This window comes from Ooceraea biroi, chromosome 9 (genome assembly GCF_003672135.1).
Source record: "Ooceraea biroi isolate clonal line C1 chromosome 9, Obir_v5.4, whole genome shotgun sequence".
NCBI lineage: Eukaryota > Metazoa > Arthropoda > Insecta > Hymenoptera > Formicidae > Ooceraea > Ooceraea biroi.
This window is the reverse complement of record NC_039514.1, coordinates 6,863,441-6,880,918: the sequence shown is the minus strand read 5'-3', so window position 1 is coordinate 6,880,918 and position 17,478 is coordinate 6,863,441. Positions and strand designations below refer to the sequence as shown.

Sequence of the window (17,478 nt, the reverse complement as noted above, 5' to 3'; positions counted from 1 at the left end):
TTCAATTATCAGATTTTCGACAAACTGAAAGTTCGCCTGGAAGCGCAAAGTGCTGTCAGTGAAACGAGGTGCGAGACTCTCCTGCTTTGACACGGAGGAGAGATTCGCCAAGAGGTAAATTGGGATTATTGTAGACGTTCGAGAGGATCGACGCAACGGAAAGATCCATAGACGCTCGAAAATAGAAGACCTTTCTATTCGCCTGCCGGAGACTCGTCCATCTGGTTTGGCATTCGTTTGGCTCTTCCTCGCTGCCGGCCCGCTAATTTTAGGCGGACAGATGTTTTGCACGTGACAGGTAGCCAACAGCAAGCAATTTGTCCACTGACTCACCAGCGTTTCGCGGGCTCACGTTAACTGAGCGTTACGGCGCCGGCCAAATAATGTAAACTCACTCAAACGGATGTGAATATCCCGCATGCGTGCACGAGACAGAGAGAAAAGCAGACAGAGAGAGAGAGAGAGAGAGAGAGAGAGAGGAAGGTAATGCATATTAACGCAACTATACTGTCATAATCGTGTGCGGCAGACGAGTCGGATAATTGCAGATTGGAGCCGTCGAATACTCGACGAGCGAGCGTGCGAGCGTGCGAGCGGTTTGCCTGGAGCCGCGCTGGCTCTCGCATCGTTATCCTTGAATTTATGACGACCTGACTGATCGTCAGCTCGTATCGCCAGGATATCCGGCGACGCGGCGCCGCCGCGTTTCAGCATATTTTTCGCGCTAATGCGGCTCAAGGACGGCCCGTCGCTGGATTAATTACAAAGTTTCGGAATTAACGAAGTTTCGCACCGCCCTCCCTTCGCCGATCGGCGAAGCAGCAGCCCGGAACACCCCCGTTCCCTTAGCCCTTTGGCGTAGCACTCTTTAGCATCGGGGAAAACCTCCGGCTTTCGGTGACCCGTTTGTGCGCGATAGGGTTGACAGCGTTAATAGAGGGCTCAAGCAAGTTTGACAGCGCACTTATGCGTTTATTTTGCGCGTTTATTTTCCGCGCTGAACGACGCTGTCAGTCTTTTTGGATTTTGTCAACTCTCAACTGCCCTGAAGGTTGAGCTGAACGGCGTCCTCCCTCGATTTTGCCGTTAACGAAGACGGTACAAGCATCGGAACGAGCTGGAAATTTCGCATTCGAAATTTACCAACGTGATCATTTATCCCTCCTTACGAATTCCTTCTCTGTCTCGACTGTTCTCTTCTATGATCTCGCATCTGCAACGTCACGCTCTAAAAATAATTTCTAATTGTACGTCACTGCGATAATTCTATCGTGTCCGTCACGTTTTACACATGTAACGCCTAACAGGAATCTTATCGAGCGAGATCGATATCGCTAAAACGATGAGAACGTTTTATCGTCGTTGGATTGAGCCTCCTACACACACACGTTCGTTCTTCTGTCGCGCGATGAGCTTCACGCTGCCCCGATGCTGCGGAGTTGACTTACGGTAATTAGACGTATTACAAGAGGCCACTCGAGATAAGAGCAGAGTACGAGCAACAATTTAATGATCCGACCGGCAGCGGTGCAGTTTAACGGTGGTATCGCTGCGTACCACCAGCGCAATTTCGCGCAACGCAAACGTGATTCCTACCCAGACGTGATTCCTGCATTCGATGTACAAATATGAATTTCCTTTAATTAATTCTCGATTTGCACAGATTAGCCATGAATATGCGCGCACACACCAAGTGTGCGTCGCGTTGCGCATCTCATCAAGCATAAAATAATCTCTGCCTAATCGCCGCGCGCGTCTTCCTGCTCGCGCATCCGTTCGCGATTCCGTGAAAATTGGATGATTGTGCAAAATGGCAGGATAAAAAAAGATATAATAAGTTACCATCAAGCTTATTATTAATTATGACACGTTTCGCCGCTTACTTCAATCTTGCGGTTGATAATTAAATGCCTCGCGTGCGAAGTTCCTCGCGTTCAGTTTTCTGTGCGATTGTACGAGTAACTCGAAAAAGATAATCAAAATTAATTAATACGGATATATCTCCTTTCAAACGAATTACAACGAATGTTCAACTCAATTGACGTCATCTTCATGTGTCTCCTGAAATAAACAATGTGATAGAACAAAATGGAAACGGTTTGATAATAATTTTTCTATTTGTGCCAGTATTGTGATGTTGAGGGACGAAGTCGATGTAATTGCTAGCTACGCTTGATATCGATTAGTTACTTAAATGGAAACACCTAATTAACGCGAGAAATTGTTCCCGAAGTAAGATCGAGTCCCGCTTTTCGAATACCTTTGGTAACTTGCGTCTCAGTGCGGAGTAAAGCGGGATTTATCGGGATTTATCGCGATTGCCGGGTACGTATACGGGACATCTCAAAGTTTATTGCACCTGTCTCGGATCCTGGCCACGAATTTACGGTCGGCGTTTCCGCTCCGAGACTCCCGTGCTTAATTTCGAGCGAGCTTAATTGAAAAGAAACGAAAAGGAATAGGATAACACACGCTAATATCAAGAGAACGACGCGATAACGTTCTCTGTCCGCGAGAGAACGTTCTCTCCGAACGGTTCTCGCCAATGAGAGGAATTTATCCGAAATTCCTCGCAGGATTCGCATCCGGGATCCGTGGAAATAAAGTATCCGGGCGCCGTTTCAGCACGTACGTATATAACTGACGTCGACGTTACATTCCACCCTCCCCGCGCTGTAACTTCAGCAGACTCGTCGTCGTCGTCGTCGTCGTCGTGCGATTCTCCCGCGCGAATCGGGGGCGAGGGGACCCCTGGGAGCGGAATGCACGAGGAGCCTTTATCAGATCGCGAAAGACGACGGTAGACGAGGGTGGGAAGAAGCGAAGGAGCTTTTGTAACTAGCTTTACCCGTTCCGAAGAGCTGGCAGCGGCGACGCAATTGAGCGAAATTGCGCACGTAGGACGCGCGCGAGGAAGACGGAGGGCGAGGGGGAAAGGGAGCGAGATGGAGAAAGAGAAAGAGAGAGACGGAGAGAGACAGAGAAACTTTACAATGCAAATCCAGCTGCCACGACCTGGCCCGCTCTCCATGTCGCTCGTGGCAGTAGTTGCTGATGACGGCAGAGAAGCCGTTCCCTCCCGTTGTTCGGACAAAAAACCTGAGCGGCACGGGTCGCCTCTGCCGTATTACAGCCTTCACCCTTCCGCCTTCCCCCCCTGGCTCATCTCGCCTTCTGCCATACCACCCGCGATTCGCATTAGGGACTTTTTGACAGCGTCAGATGCTGCCTCGCTGCGTTTTTTTGTGACGGATTATTGCGGAAAGTTGGCGAAGAGGCCGCTCCGGCTTCTGGTCCCTCTGTCTTTCCTCTCTCTCTCTCTCTCTCTCTTTCTCTGTCGCTTTTTCTTCTCAACACCGTTTTCCCTTGTTCCCGACGTATTTCCGATCTCGAGCGTGTGCAGCCGCGTCCGGAAGAAAAGAAAAGAGGACGCCGGGACGCGCGGTTATTAAAAGACAGTTTTGCGCGCGCACGAGCTAAGTCTCGATTCGAACTTGGATCTCGCGCTTGGATCACGGCGACTGCTATTTTTACCATCCGACGAAACCGATCTCCACGTGGCGCAAGAAGGAGGTGACGTGATACCTTCGCGCGACGTACACTTTCGCGTTTTGAATGCTGTTCATTTGAAGTTGGCGCATTTGAGGTCGAAGACTGACTTTACCTCGCGCGAGTTCCTAAGAATTAATTAATTCCAGATGATTCTTAGATGATTCTTGGATGATTCTCGAGTTTCTTAGTCTACTCGTGTATCCAACGGCTGTACCGTGTCTGTCGGCAAACTTCGCAGCAAGAAGCTACTCCTTCGACGGGCAACATGTCCAATTAGTAGTTTCAAGGTTGGTTGACTACAAGTTGCTTCGGCCGCGGGGCAACGGGTGGTTGCCTAATGTGCGTTACGCGTAAAATTCTCTCGTCGTTCGGCACGAAATGCGTGTCGACTCAATCCGAATAGTAATTTTGAAAATGTCCGTCGTTTCGGCGATATTTTCAACGGTAGCAGCGTCGCGGTGATTTTTATGGACTCTCGTTAGACCTGTCGAGCCGTTAAAATCAACGGACATTGGACACACGTCGCGTCTCTCGACACCGCTCGGATATTCCTCCCTTCCCCCCCCCCCTCTCCCCGTTCGATAAAAATGCACGATCGTGATATGAATAATCACGGCGCCTTCAAATACAGCCGGCAGTCTGATCGCGTTTCTGATGCTAATGGGTAATATCCGAGCGTTTCCTTGAATGGATTCATATCCACTGATCGAACGGATCTGCAATTATAATGAGACCGAGCACATTTTGGCTCGGCCGCTGAATTACAACGCGAAGTGCGGTGCATCGAGCGCGCGTCTCGTGTATATTACATAGCCGCGATATGCGATCTTTACGTGTACCTCTGCTGCAAGAAAGAGCAAAATGATGATAAATATACGCGACGCGCGAAACGATAAATATGTCCTCAGATGTGCTTGCAGACGCGAGGAAGCAGAGAGCATGATCTCGCTTATCTGTTGCACAACTCATTGAGATAACGCGGTAATAACACATACAATACGCGCGTTTCGTCATGAAACGTCAGATTATTAGATAAAAGTGCACGTTGCGTCGACTCGCCAGGTGCAGCTGGCTTTTTCAAGCGACGATTCAGTACGGTATCGTCCGTAACATCCGCGTAGATCTCCAGCGCGATCGGCAATTTGCATAAAATGATATTGCAAAGTAATTGCATTACGTATTACTCTCGACGGCAAACAGTTGCGTAAGAAACTGACCTGTTAAGGTCGCGAGGCAGCAAGAAGAATGCTCTTGAACGAGTGCGCGATGAACTCTGTACATCGATGACTAATAATTCCATCATTCGGGGAATTACCCAGCCAATTACAAAGGCTAATAGATTTTCTCCGGTATCTCTAATGCATTTTATGAATCAAGACAATCGGAGAATAATCTTTCAAGGATTGAACCAGCGTTTGCGCTAGCTATTGAAGCGAGCGAGCGCTCATTTTTGTCACGGGGATGATTGTCAGGAGGATGATGGTCAGAGAACACGTGGTAAAAATTAATATCACACTAAAGTGATCGTATCGCAGAACATCGGCATCGAAAGAGCCGTCGCGGGACTCGTTCGACCGGCCGATTGGATAAAGATGGTCCAGATGGGACGGAGAGGAGGAGTGCGCTCTCAATTTCCGCTGTTACGTTTACGTTCGAGCGCGAAACGCTCGCGCTTAATATTGTAATGAAAAGTTTTTCCGCAAGTGCGGGATTACAAGTTTTATCTCTCTGCACCCTTTACGCGGCTAACTTTCCGCTTTCCGGGAAACTTTTTAAACTCGGCCGCAATTTCGTGGGTTATTACTCATTTGGATGAAATCGTTAGAGCCGCCCCGCCTTTCCCTGGGGAATATGCGACTTTGAATCTCATCGGCGTCATCCGCGGTGTCATCAACTGCACTTCCGTCTCCGTTAAGAAAATAGCAATAAAAAAAAATAATACGCAGCAGAAAAATTACCTTCTGTGTCAGGATATCGACGACGTCGAGGAGCGGGATAGCCGTGCTGTCCGCATGCTGAATGACGTCTGAATGCGAGGTCTACCAAGGTCGCTGCGCGCTCCTTTCCCGGCTAATAGTACCGCTCTTACGTAAGCATTATTTCGTACGGCATTTAATTATTTCGTCATGACAATGATAAATCTCGGGTGATAAAGCATCACTCGCGGCCGCGCGCGCGGATTCGGTCTGTCCGTCGACGTGAAATTACGGCGGGGTCAGCCGGGCTGACTGAACTCGATCAGTTTTCCCTTCCGGCGAGATCGAGGCGTGGGATAAGACGTCCGACAAGATCTACGGTCGTCCGTCGATCACCATGCAACGTTGGTTCGTTCACAGCTCACTCGACGGATTTCCGCTCGCTCGCTCGCTCGCTTCGCTCGCCTCGCAGCCGGACGGAATCCGATTCCGCGAGAATTGCAGACCGTGCGACGTGGTCAGCCGCCAACGTAATACTGGGGAGTCCACGCGGTACAGCTGCTACATTTAAAAAGTATCAAGTTGGTCGCGTATCGCGGCCGGCACGCCGCCGCGACGCCGACGGGCGACGTCTCGATGCAGAACGATGCCGATTGACAGATTAGCAATATCGTGTCTCGGGATGCCCGCGTGATACACGGCAATCTCGCTTTCAGGAATCGAAGTCAATTGCGTCAGTGGATCTTTATCGATCACGCGGTGCCATTTTTGCGAACGTGTTATACGTCCGCACACGATGCGATGACTGGGTCTTTTTACGAGAGATCGATGACTCTGATTTCTATCTCCGTCGAAATATAATAACACAATAACAGTGGCCTTTTATCGCTCGGCCTGTGAAATTTATTCGACTGTTGACGCTGCAGTTTTATCGCGTAAGTGACATGATAAATTGATATTTCCGCACGTCCCGCGAGGATGAATGTATTTTTACAGCTGACTAAATCGCGACAGTTGGAAAGCGTTAGGAATTGTTTGGCGAACGGTTCACCTGACGTGTTCAATTATAGTCATTCGTGCCGAAGTAAAATAAAAATCCTACGAACATTCCGGTCTCGGCAATAGTGAACTCGCGCAGTCACGTGAGTGCTTATCGTTCCACCTTCTCGTATGATTGTACGTACGCGCTTCTGCTCGTTTCGTGAATCGAGTCACTTGATTTTTCGCTCTATTAAATCGGCCAATGCATCCCCGCGCAGATTCGCGTATCCTATTCAGAATTGGCTTCAAGATGATTACAATGTCTCTCGTGAATCTCGGCGCTCCTGCGCTTTCTACCGCCCTTCTGTTCTTAATATAAGCAGATTTTAATAAGCCCTTTCAATTACGGATTAATTGAAAATTATTTTGATAACTCTTCTCTACTCTCATCTGCATTCATTCCGGGCAGTTACGAAGTTCTTTTAATTTAACGAAGAATAACTCGCGCACCCGAGCTCATTTCGTTTTATTTGCCCACGGAGCCTCGGAGGCTGCGAACGCCTTTGTCGCAGCATCGAATTTGCCGCTCCCTCAAAAGAGGCCTAATTTCATTTCCCGAAGAAGCATCTGGCAGCCCTCAGTACCCGGGCAAACAAACTCGCAATCCGCGATTAATCGCGGATGGAATTTCACAGGACAGATTATCGCAATATTTGAATTCGTTTAATACAACAATCACACAAACACGGTCTGCACGCGAACGGCAAGAGGAGAGTTGAAAATTTAAGCAAGTTGTTCCAATTTGTTCGTGGTCCCAGATAATAACTTCTTATATGATAGTAGACAGACCAGAAACTCGATAAATCAACCAAGATTAAACAAAGTGTGCAACTAATTTTAACTAGTTTTCCATTAATTAATTCAATTACAATCAGCTGTCGTACGTGGAAGAATAGCATGCAAACACGTACTGGTGCACGTGAGATCACATCTGCTCCGTGAAACAACAGTTGGTGCGATCTTGAGTGCGTCTACCTGTGTTATTTTACAGGTACATGTACAATTGCATATGTACACACGCTAATTACTTCGATAGTCTATATTGGTTCAATCTTGGTTGATTTATTGCCTTATCACGCAGCTTATCACTGATAAGAGATTCACGCCTCGAGTCACGTGCTGCGCGATGAGCTTGTTTCATCGAGCATCGTTTACCGATTACTAACGATAGTTTGTTCTCGACTTAAACGCTTTAACGCTTCTGTATTTTTTTTCTCTTCTTTAAATTGCGCTTACGCGCGCGTTCGAATACATTATAAACGCAAAAATAGTATTTACGTTGAAAACATCGCAATAAAAGCGACGCATACGTTAAAGCGCTGAAAAATTCCGCATCGTTGGTCCCAATGCGTTTGCACTCGATCTAGTTTTGTCCACGCGACCGCCATTATTATTAATACATTATTGTACCACGGCCGTGTTATGCGTGTGCTCTCGCGAGGAACGAAACGGCGGATTGTTCAGCTGGCGGCTTACCCGCTACCTGAAAATTCCGCGGATACGACCGACGTTAAAAATGTGGAATTACGGTATTCCGGCGAAGGAGGAATTCGTGAGACTCCGGGACGTCCGCATGTCGCGAGCAATGCGCGAACGTGCCGCAGGAATAAGCTCGTGCAGCCCGCTCGCGAGACCGAAAAATGACCGAAAACGAGGAAAATCCGTGTCGGCGCTCGAATTGTGCGCCGCGCACTGTAATGGAGATTGATACAAGTTAGGAAGCGCTCGAGACGAGAGAAATGGAGCGGCAGATGCCTATAAATTCGTCTGACTTGGCCGTCCTTTTCTACTTCGTGCGTCTCTCGGCCTTTCTCATTTCGCGGTTTCCTTCGCGCCGCAATTTTCAGCGCGATTGACGCGTCTGCGGAATTTTCGCGGTGTTTCTCCGCCCTCTCTTTCCTTCTTTTTTGATCTTTCTCCCCCATCCCTCGCGCGCGCATTTCGGGATTTCGCAGTTTTTACGGGGCTCGTGCGGCACGGAGAAATCTGCTGTTGCAACGGTGTACAGAATGCTCAGTAGAGCTAACCGGATTATTTAATTAACGAGCGCTTTTAGCGGCGCGCGAAATTTCACGGAGCGGAGCGCGGGCCGACTCCCAATCGCGTAATCCACTTTCAGCGGCCGAGTTATATATTTCCGTAATGTAATTGCAGAATTATGGAGATTGGATTTGACAAGCTGCGAATCGCTCTTGCGTAATGAATATTAGCTCGGCGATCAAGTTTACACACTACCCGCCGCGGAGTGGCTCGGCGATGTATTTCGCGACCAGCACGCAGCACATCCGAAGATCCGGGCGATCCGAACGTGCTGGCCATCGATTTATCCACAATTTATTATATTATTCGTTATAGTATTATACGTGAATCCGGGAATTATTCGCGCGACCTCGAAAAGAAAAAACATAAGAGGCTTTAATTTCACTCGGGAAATTCATTCGCAACGATTCGCGAGGATTTACATATTGGAGCGACATTTTAATTAATGAATTATGTAACCTTATTCCATGAATCTCTAACAAGTATCAACGAAATGTGTGCGCTTTTTCTTTCTTTTTTTGAAAATGACGAAGCAGAGGATCCTTTGTCTCCGCGCGGCCGTGTGAGCGCGACCTCTCAAACGAAACGCGACTCTGTCGGAGCGGCGCGGCGGCGCGCAGTTACGCAAGTAGTAGCGCAGCGAGCTTGTATTTTACCCCTCGTTACCCCCTGTGATTGCGCCAATTCGAGCCCGAGCGCTGACGTTCGTCACTTTCCACCGCCCGTGACTTTTTTTTCTCTCTCTCTCTCTCTCTCTCTCTCTCTCTCTCTCTCGCTCTTTCTATGTTCTCCTTTTGTGTCTCGCGCATTCCGCTTGCATAACGGGGAGGCACCGATATCTTCTTTGTGATGCGGTGATCTCGTAAGCCCGGAAGCTCAGATTTGATGCCGGTGCCCGGTAAATATGAGGCGCTCCATTATGCCGCGGCTAACAATCGCCGCGTTGCATGCCAGCAGCGACGATCGCAAAGCTGGGAAAACTACCGCGTCGGACCGCGTTGCAAGCGGAAAATCGCTGGAAAGATACCCGCGCCCGTGTCTGATATTCTTTTCTCGAAAATGACGAACGACGAGATATCGCGAGATATCGTTTGCATCTCTCTCGGTCTTCCCCTCTCTATCTTTCTCTTTTTCTCTCTCTCTCTCGCTTTCTCTCTTTCTCTTTCTCCTTCTAGCAGCGTCAGGAGATTCCCATGACGTCAATTTGTCACGCGTCTTCTATTCGGCGCTTATGATTAATTGCGCTCGCAGATACAGCGCAGTTTGCAGATAGATAATCGAATAACCGACCGCGCGGCGCGGTTCCATCCGCGCGTACAGGTGGTTCAATCCGATAAGCTCGAATTGCACACGTGCGCCGGCCGCGTTGCATCGCGTCGTGCACGATAAGGGCGCCGGAAGAAGGGCTTCCACCCCCGCCTCTCCTACCCCGCTCGCGACTGTTCTCTAAGCCCAATCGCTTAATTTAGTATGTCGAAGCTGCACGCGAGACGTTTTTACGCGCGCGCACGGTATCGGGCTATCGGAATCTGGAGCAACATTGAAGCGCATCCTTATCGGTTGGCGAATATTTCGCGAAACTTGGAAAACGCAAACAAATCTATGGTGCGCGTTTCAATACAGGCACTCGTTTCCCATTCATTCGTTTCATCGCGTAACACGCACGCGAGTGTGCATGTGTAAATGTGTCTGTGTGTATGCAAGGAGACTGTGACGTCAGCAATCGACCACGCGAAATAGGTCTCGGCTCTTATCGAGACACAAATTCGCGGATTGCGTAGCGAGATGCACATTTGCCGTTGTGCATTACTTAACGTATGTACATACGTATGCCGTAGTTGAAAATTCAATTTCAAAATTCCGGAAACGCAGGGGGACCGGATACACCATACATAGCTAAATGCGCCTCGAAAACACCGGATATGACGGATATGAAACGAGCGTGCGGCGCAGAATTTTTTCGCTCTCTTTCTCTTTGCCGCGATGGCGAACGCGATGCCGTGCGCTACGGACATCGCTGTAAACAGTATTCAGGCTCGTGGAAAAACTTGATTCGTTTTTTCGAGTGGTCAAAGTAGAGAGACGCCGGCCGAGGGTTTATTAATGTCCACGCTTCTCGCTCGAGAATCGGGAAGAATCGACGGACGCGCTTCTTCCTCCGAAGAGAGACGCACGCTTCCTTTCCCGCGTGATGTATGAACTTCTGCTCCAAGAGATACCCTCTTATTTAGGGAATTCAGATATTCAGATGCGAGGGAATCTCAACGGCGAAGTGAGCGCGGAGTGCCGCCAGGGTGTGCGTGCGTAGTTATTTAAAACTACGATCGGGGAACAGAAATATGCAGAATAATGCAAAACCGATGCGTACGTCGCGTCGCGGCGGCGCGGCGTGGCCGCGAACAAATCGAAATGAGGCGCGTACGGTATTGTGTCAGGGCTCCTCATCGGGCTATTGTCGGTGCCATGCATATAAAGTATATCAATACCGCGTACAGGGGAGGAAAACGCGCTGGAAACATGTTAAAGGATTTCCGGGGAGGCTCTGTATCAGAGCTGTCGGCTGCGGTTCGCGTCGCGCGCGCGCAGATAAATTATAAAATCCGTTCGCGGAACTCGGCGCATTGCGTAATCGTCTCCGCGTTATTTCTTTCTTGTAATTATTGCTATCTGTCGCAATTATCAGCGAAGCACGGCGACCGCGTTATACAAAGAATAAAGCAACAATTTCCGCGCGTTGATCAAGACAGCACGCGATCGCAGCACGCGCCCGCAAGCTTTTGCAAGCTCGTAAGCGCGCGCAGTGCGAGAGAACGGGAGACGAGAAAAGATTCGTCAATATTAATATCGCTACTTATGCGATCTGTAATAATTGAAAACGGTTGAACGTATTATATTATATTAATCCCTTTTTTAATCAAATTACCGCTGCTATTTTTTTCATCATTTTATAACGTTTTCATTACTCCACCGAGCGGCATTATATCATAAATGATTCATCACGAGCGAACAATCAATTGTGCATGTGTACGCATACACATAACATATTATAACTGAACACGATGCACACATTCCGTTGTATTGTATTTCGGTGCGCCGTTGTAGATTAAACGTGATTGAAATCGTGACCGCGACGTTTCTTCGTGTGGCGATCCGCCACAATCGGCGAAACAATGAATGTCGGTGAGCGCAGAATTACTGCAAAATATTTTGGCATCAGTTTGCGAGCCCGCACAATCGTCGATGTAACTGCACAGTTGTTTAAATCATTCCGGCAGCGAGTTTCACCTGTCTGTCGCCTAAATTATCCATCGCGCAGCGATCCACGCTTGTCGCGTCTGAATCGATTTTACAATAATTTTATCCGCTCGCGTATCGACGAACCTTGTGTCACTGTTAAATAATTAATTAAATAAACTCGCGAATAATGCCGTGCCCGCGTTGCATCGCCGGGAAAGCTAATCGGGAGCGTCAGCGGCATTTGTAGCATCGGCCGTGTCTCGGCTTGTTCTCGCGGGTGTCATCTGTAATTGTCATCCGTGATTCTGCACGCTCCGAATGCAGAGTGAAGATGACTTCCTGAGGTATATTCCGCGCTTATGTTCCGAGACGGTTTGCGACCGGTGGAGCGTATTCCACCGGATATTCGTGCCTGACGTTGCGACGCCGCGCAACGCCCGCGCCGCTACACCGGTGACAACGACAGCTCTTTGTTAACAATACGCGCGATTATGGATATGCTAAGCACGGAGAGTATGCAGCTGCTGTAAACGCCAAATCCACTTTGTCGTCCGGCAGCGAGCGAAAGGATCCCGCTCGTCGGAGATCGACGGGAGTCGCTGGATCCGTGAGCGGAAACTCGCGTCTTTCTTTGCATGCACCATTCTTCGATTTTCGATATTAAACATTCCGGGCGATCCTGAACACATTCGATCTTTTAATCGAATTTGGGGATAATAAATTGCGATGAAAAATGCGAACTTGTCAACAGCTTTTCGAACTGGAAAATTGGATATATTGGATCGTAACACGTATTCATCCCGTTTTTTTAGCGTTTTTTTGATAATATGGGTTGCGATAGATATTCGTTGTTAAAAGCATGAAATAAACGGGACGAATATATATGTTACAACGCAACAATTTTAGAATTCGGAACGAATATCGCAAGATGGGGATTCCAACGACGCGGGATTCTAATTCGGTGAAATTATAGGATCGCATTATGGACATTTTCAGTTTCACTAACAATTCGCGTTATTCGCGAAGCAACTCATGCACAGAACATCCGGTAGCGCATGTTACCAAATATATCGACTGCGTCCTGTTGCGGACGTAATTTACAACCTTATAAATCCCATCTAGCCACATGTTGCGGACGGTGGGTGAATCGTCGTCCTGCCATCGCGCACCATTGCGTTCCTCGCTTGCATACTGCTCTCGATTTAGCGTTTCTTTACTTGGAACGCAGTTAACAAGGCTTACCCGCGTCGCGCCTATCGTAGATCGGACAAATTCCCGCGATTCGTAGCAGCCGTTCTTTTGCATTTGTCTCGCCCGCGTTCGTGCACGCAAACAATCCAACGTTTGCTCACGCGTTGCGAGAAAAACGGAACGGAAATAAAGCAGAGGATCGACCCGCTTCCCTCGCGCCGAGAATTTTAAAAATAATTTTGCGCCGCTCGGAAACGTCGAAGAATGAATGATTCCAATTACAATTGTGACACAACGCACGTTGGACATACGTTGAACACTCGGATACTGCTCCGCGGTTAAATTTATAATTGTGGTAATCCTACAGACGTAATGCGGGATCAATGATGCGCAATTGACGAGCTACCCCCATTGTTAGATTTGACAATAATTCGTTTAAACAACGCAGTTTGCGGGTTGCGCGAGATAGTGGCCGCTGCTGCTATCAAATGAACGAGTATCGAATTAGTTCCATCGTTATTTCCCCGTGAGAATAGTCATTTCAGGGGGATGGGGAGTTGACCAGACGCGTACACGCATGCACGCGCGAGCGCGCTCGATGTATCGCGATTTATGACGCCTACACGGAACGCAGCTATGCAGGTATCGCATGGTATTCATCACTAGGATTGTTCAGTGAAAGGTTATACTATCGCATGAATTTAAGCAATTTGCCGAGGATACATATCGATCCCTCCCGCCGCCCTTTGTGATAGCTGTGCGAGCGAGTCGAGATTTCATGGGAATATCTTTAATGGATATCTCGCGTACCAGGCCGATACGGCCAGAAGGATACATCGGCGAACGCATTATTCGTTTCAGGCCCGCGAACGCTCCAAGAACGATCTCGCACCCGCGATACAATGATGATCGCCGCGATCACGCGATCGCGATCGCGGGAACCGAGGAACAGACGCCCGTCCGCGTGCATTCGTTCGCTGCATCCCGGCGTGGCGTTTCATCGCCGCTCGTGGATAAAAGATAAATTATGCGTTTCGCTCGTAAATCATTTTGTTACGATAAAGAGAGCGGGGTACGCGGGACGTAAGTGCGCCATGTAAGGAACCCCATCGAAACACGTCGGATATTGCGCTCCCGGAAGAGGGTTAACGGGGAGGATCGTCGGTGCATTAATCCCTCTCGCGAGATCCCGCTCGTTCCTGCGCGGCGCTCCGATAAAAACGAAACGAGCGATTCCGTGGGAAATTTTTTCCGAGAATTTTATTAACCCTCCGCCCTCGGGGTAATTGTTTTATTCGTGATGAAGCTGCTTCGTCCGCCCCACCCGTGCACCTTTTCTGCTCCTTTCTTCGAACTTACAATGGGATTGTAAGCCCAGACATTCTCTGGAGAACGTCGCCGCGCGTGATGGATGAATCGAAATGATCGATAGAAGAATTTTACAAGTAATCAGCCGTTTCTGCGCGCGGCTAAGTGTATTACACGCGAGCTTTATTTTCGGCGTTGAAGGAGAACGAAATCATCCTCCCCCTCCCCCCTTTCTCTCTCCCTCTATAGTGTAAGGCGTGTAACGTAGCGAAAAATTATGGTCCATGTACCTCGACATGAATTTCCGATCCAGAGTCGCTCCACGCGCCGCTCGTGCAACGATACGACCGCCTGTAACGTTGTAAAAGCGGAAATTGTCGTTAGAATGCATCGTTGCATCGTTAGAAGAACGATAGGTAGCGCGGAGGTACATTCACGTACATGATTCTCACGTTCATTTGTCGCTCTAATCTCCCGGTTGCGGGATCGATCGTTGGCTCTTTTCCTCCCCTGCCTCCCTGCCCCGCGTGAATATAGGTGGAGGACCGTAACAGTTTATGTCGCCGCATACATAATGCATCGCGGTGTTTGCCACGCGTTGTTCTATCGAACTTCATCCGGCTGTGTTGAACTTTAGCTTCTGGGCGAAGCTCGAAATAGCTACGTACAGTCACGCACACGCCGCGCGGATTGCTAATGTTACTGCCGGTACGTCTGTTAATAGCACCTCACTGCGTACTGCACACTTCTCTGCATATGCAACGAGCCGCTATCGGGAAAATGCATCTCTTATAATGGATACCGGGCAGACCTACAAAGAGCGTACCGTGAATCAGTTTCCATAAATCGCGGGCAAGGCGGTGCCGCGTTTTCGTCGCGCAACGCAACAATTGTCATTCATTTATTGTAAAATAATACGGACAGCGCAGGCAGAACTCCCGTGAGTCGGTTTCCATAAATTGCAGCCGCGATTGTGCTTGACGATACTTTCGCGTTGCATTAATCACGATTAATCGATAGGCTGACAGACACGCGAGTCGCAGAGAGAGAGAGGCTTGACGTAAGCTCGAGTTATTATAATTTAATCGCGCGTAAGAGCGATTTTCTAAATAGACGCGTGTCCCTTATCGGTACATCAGCGTGTTCTTTTTTCTCTTTCTCCGTTCTTTTTTTTCATTCGTTTGTTATACGTCTGACTGCGGCGCGTTGCGTCAAACGTTCGCCAAAATTACTTGCGCATGTTGCAAATGGTGGCGGTTACACATCGATGTACCTACATTCAGCGCGGCCGCAAAATGACAAAGGGATAACGTTTGCAACAAACGCTGCAGTGATAATTGAGGTTCTGCGTTTCACTGCGGAACGCAAAACTATGTTACATTTCGCATAAAATTCATACGGAGTTTAATGAGAAAAGTGAGCCAACGTACATACTATGCTGGAAACTCACCGTTTCTATTCCGTTGGCAATCCCGCTTTACCGAAGCTTTGCGTTATTACAGTGCCTGTTTGATTGCGTAATATTCCCGTAATATCGTCAGCGCTCGATTAATTATTTTCTCCGGCTCGGCAGACGGGACTTCGGAGCCTCGTAACTTTGTCTATACGATACGTTAAAGATTGACAGGTAACGCGTAAAGTCGAGCAATTCGTGCATCCGCACGGCGCGAGATGGTGGAATAATTCACGCTGTTGGCGAACACGCGCCGAGCGGACTGACACATTCACGAGCCAGCGACTTCGTCGAGCATTTTTAATTCGTTTCCATTTTTGCGATTACATTTCCATGATCGAAAATCGAGCCCAGGTGGGTGGTTTACGACCCGGCGATCGGATTACGCGCTCGCGGCTGTAAATCATGACGCGCTCGCTCGCGCGCGCACGGCACAGTCTCTCTTATAAATTCACGCGACTAAATGATAAACGGAGTACCGTGGACATTGAACAATTTCCCAGGAGACCGATACACGCTCCTCGACAAATTCGATATCTTCGTATTCGGCATCGTGCGTCATGGTGTGCGCGCGCGCGCGCACACCATGGCACATACATGTGCACGTATACACGATGTAAAATCGATACTCACGATCGAGAATCGCGGATGAGAGAGAAAGAGAGAGAGAGAGAGAGAGCACTCGCGGAGTCCGCGCGTATCCGCCGCAACGCCGATGTGTGCGTTGCCCTAGTCGGCGAAGTTCTGCCCTCCCTTCCTCCCCCGCTTCCTCTCTTTCTCATCCACTCGCTGCTCTCTCTCTCTCTCTCTCTTTCTCCCTCGGTCGTTTTCGTATCCTCATCTCTCTCCGTCCTGTACTCTTTCCTTCGATGACGTCATTGCTACCCCCTCCGGTCGCCCGGTCACACTTCGACCTACAGCGATCTATCTGCGTCCTCCTCTCTCTTGTACTTTCCGTTTCCCCGTTGCCACCCCCATTCCTTACTCCTTTTCTTTTGCGTCCATCTCGCTCGTGCTCCTCCTCTCTTTTTCCCTTCCCGTCGTAGAAAGAATCGCGAGTCTGGCAGGGGTCCATACACCCCTGTCTTTACTCGCACGATCCTGCCATTTCGACCATCGCTGCGCGGTTTAGCCGCGTACACGTACACGGATTCGCGCAAACGTACGCAAGGAAATTGCGAGGAAGCGAGGAGAGGAGGAACGGACAAGAGAGTCGGAGGAGCAAAGTTACGCTTCGACAATGAGGAAGAAAAATAGAGAAAACTCGCCGAAAAGAACGAACGGAGAGAACGGCGGCGAGGGAGGAAGTTGAGCGAGAGGGTGCGAGAGGAAGACAAGTGGACACAGTGCGCGGTGTATGTACACATATAGGGAAACTTAGAGCGCGAAGCCGGTGGCGACGGGTGGTCCGCCGTTACGACGAGGGTAGCTAGCGCACACCGGAGAGAAAGTAAGACAAATAAATGGCGTTAGTGCGATCACGTACTCGAAGATCCGCCGGGACGACGGAGAGGAGAGAAAGAGACAAAAGAAAAGAAAAGAGAGAAGAAGAAAAAGCAAGCCGAGAGAGGAGTGGAGCAGGTCGAGCGCGAATAAGGGTTAAGGATTAAGGGCGGAGAGAGACCAAAGGGACAGCAGTGTATAAGAAGGTAACGATCGGCACACAGTGTGGCGATGCGGATAAATGAGAGAGAGATAGAGAGTGTGTTTAAACGGGGGAGCGGGGCAGTTGAGGGCGAA

The 17,478-nt window shown here is 49.1% G+C and overlaps 1 protein-coding gene across 2 annotated transcripts in view; it reads right to left on the bottom strand.

Annotated features, from left to right (window-relative positions):
• The window catches only part of LOC105279074 (sodium-coupled monocarboxylate transporter 1), a 54,490-nt gene that overhangs the window by 27,819 nt on the left and 9,193 nt on the right, over nucleotides 1–17,478 (bottom strand). The window contains exon 1 of one of the 2 annotated variants that reach the window (XM_011338613.3): nucleotides 5,511–5,985. The exons of the other annotated variant lie outside the window; for it this stretch is intronic. The gene's annotated coding sequence lies outside the window, so the exon portion shown is untranslated. Of the gene's footprint in view, nucleotides 1–5,510; nucleotides 5,986–17,478 lie in introns of those variants that run through there. 2 annotated transcript variants of the gene reach the window in all.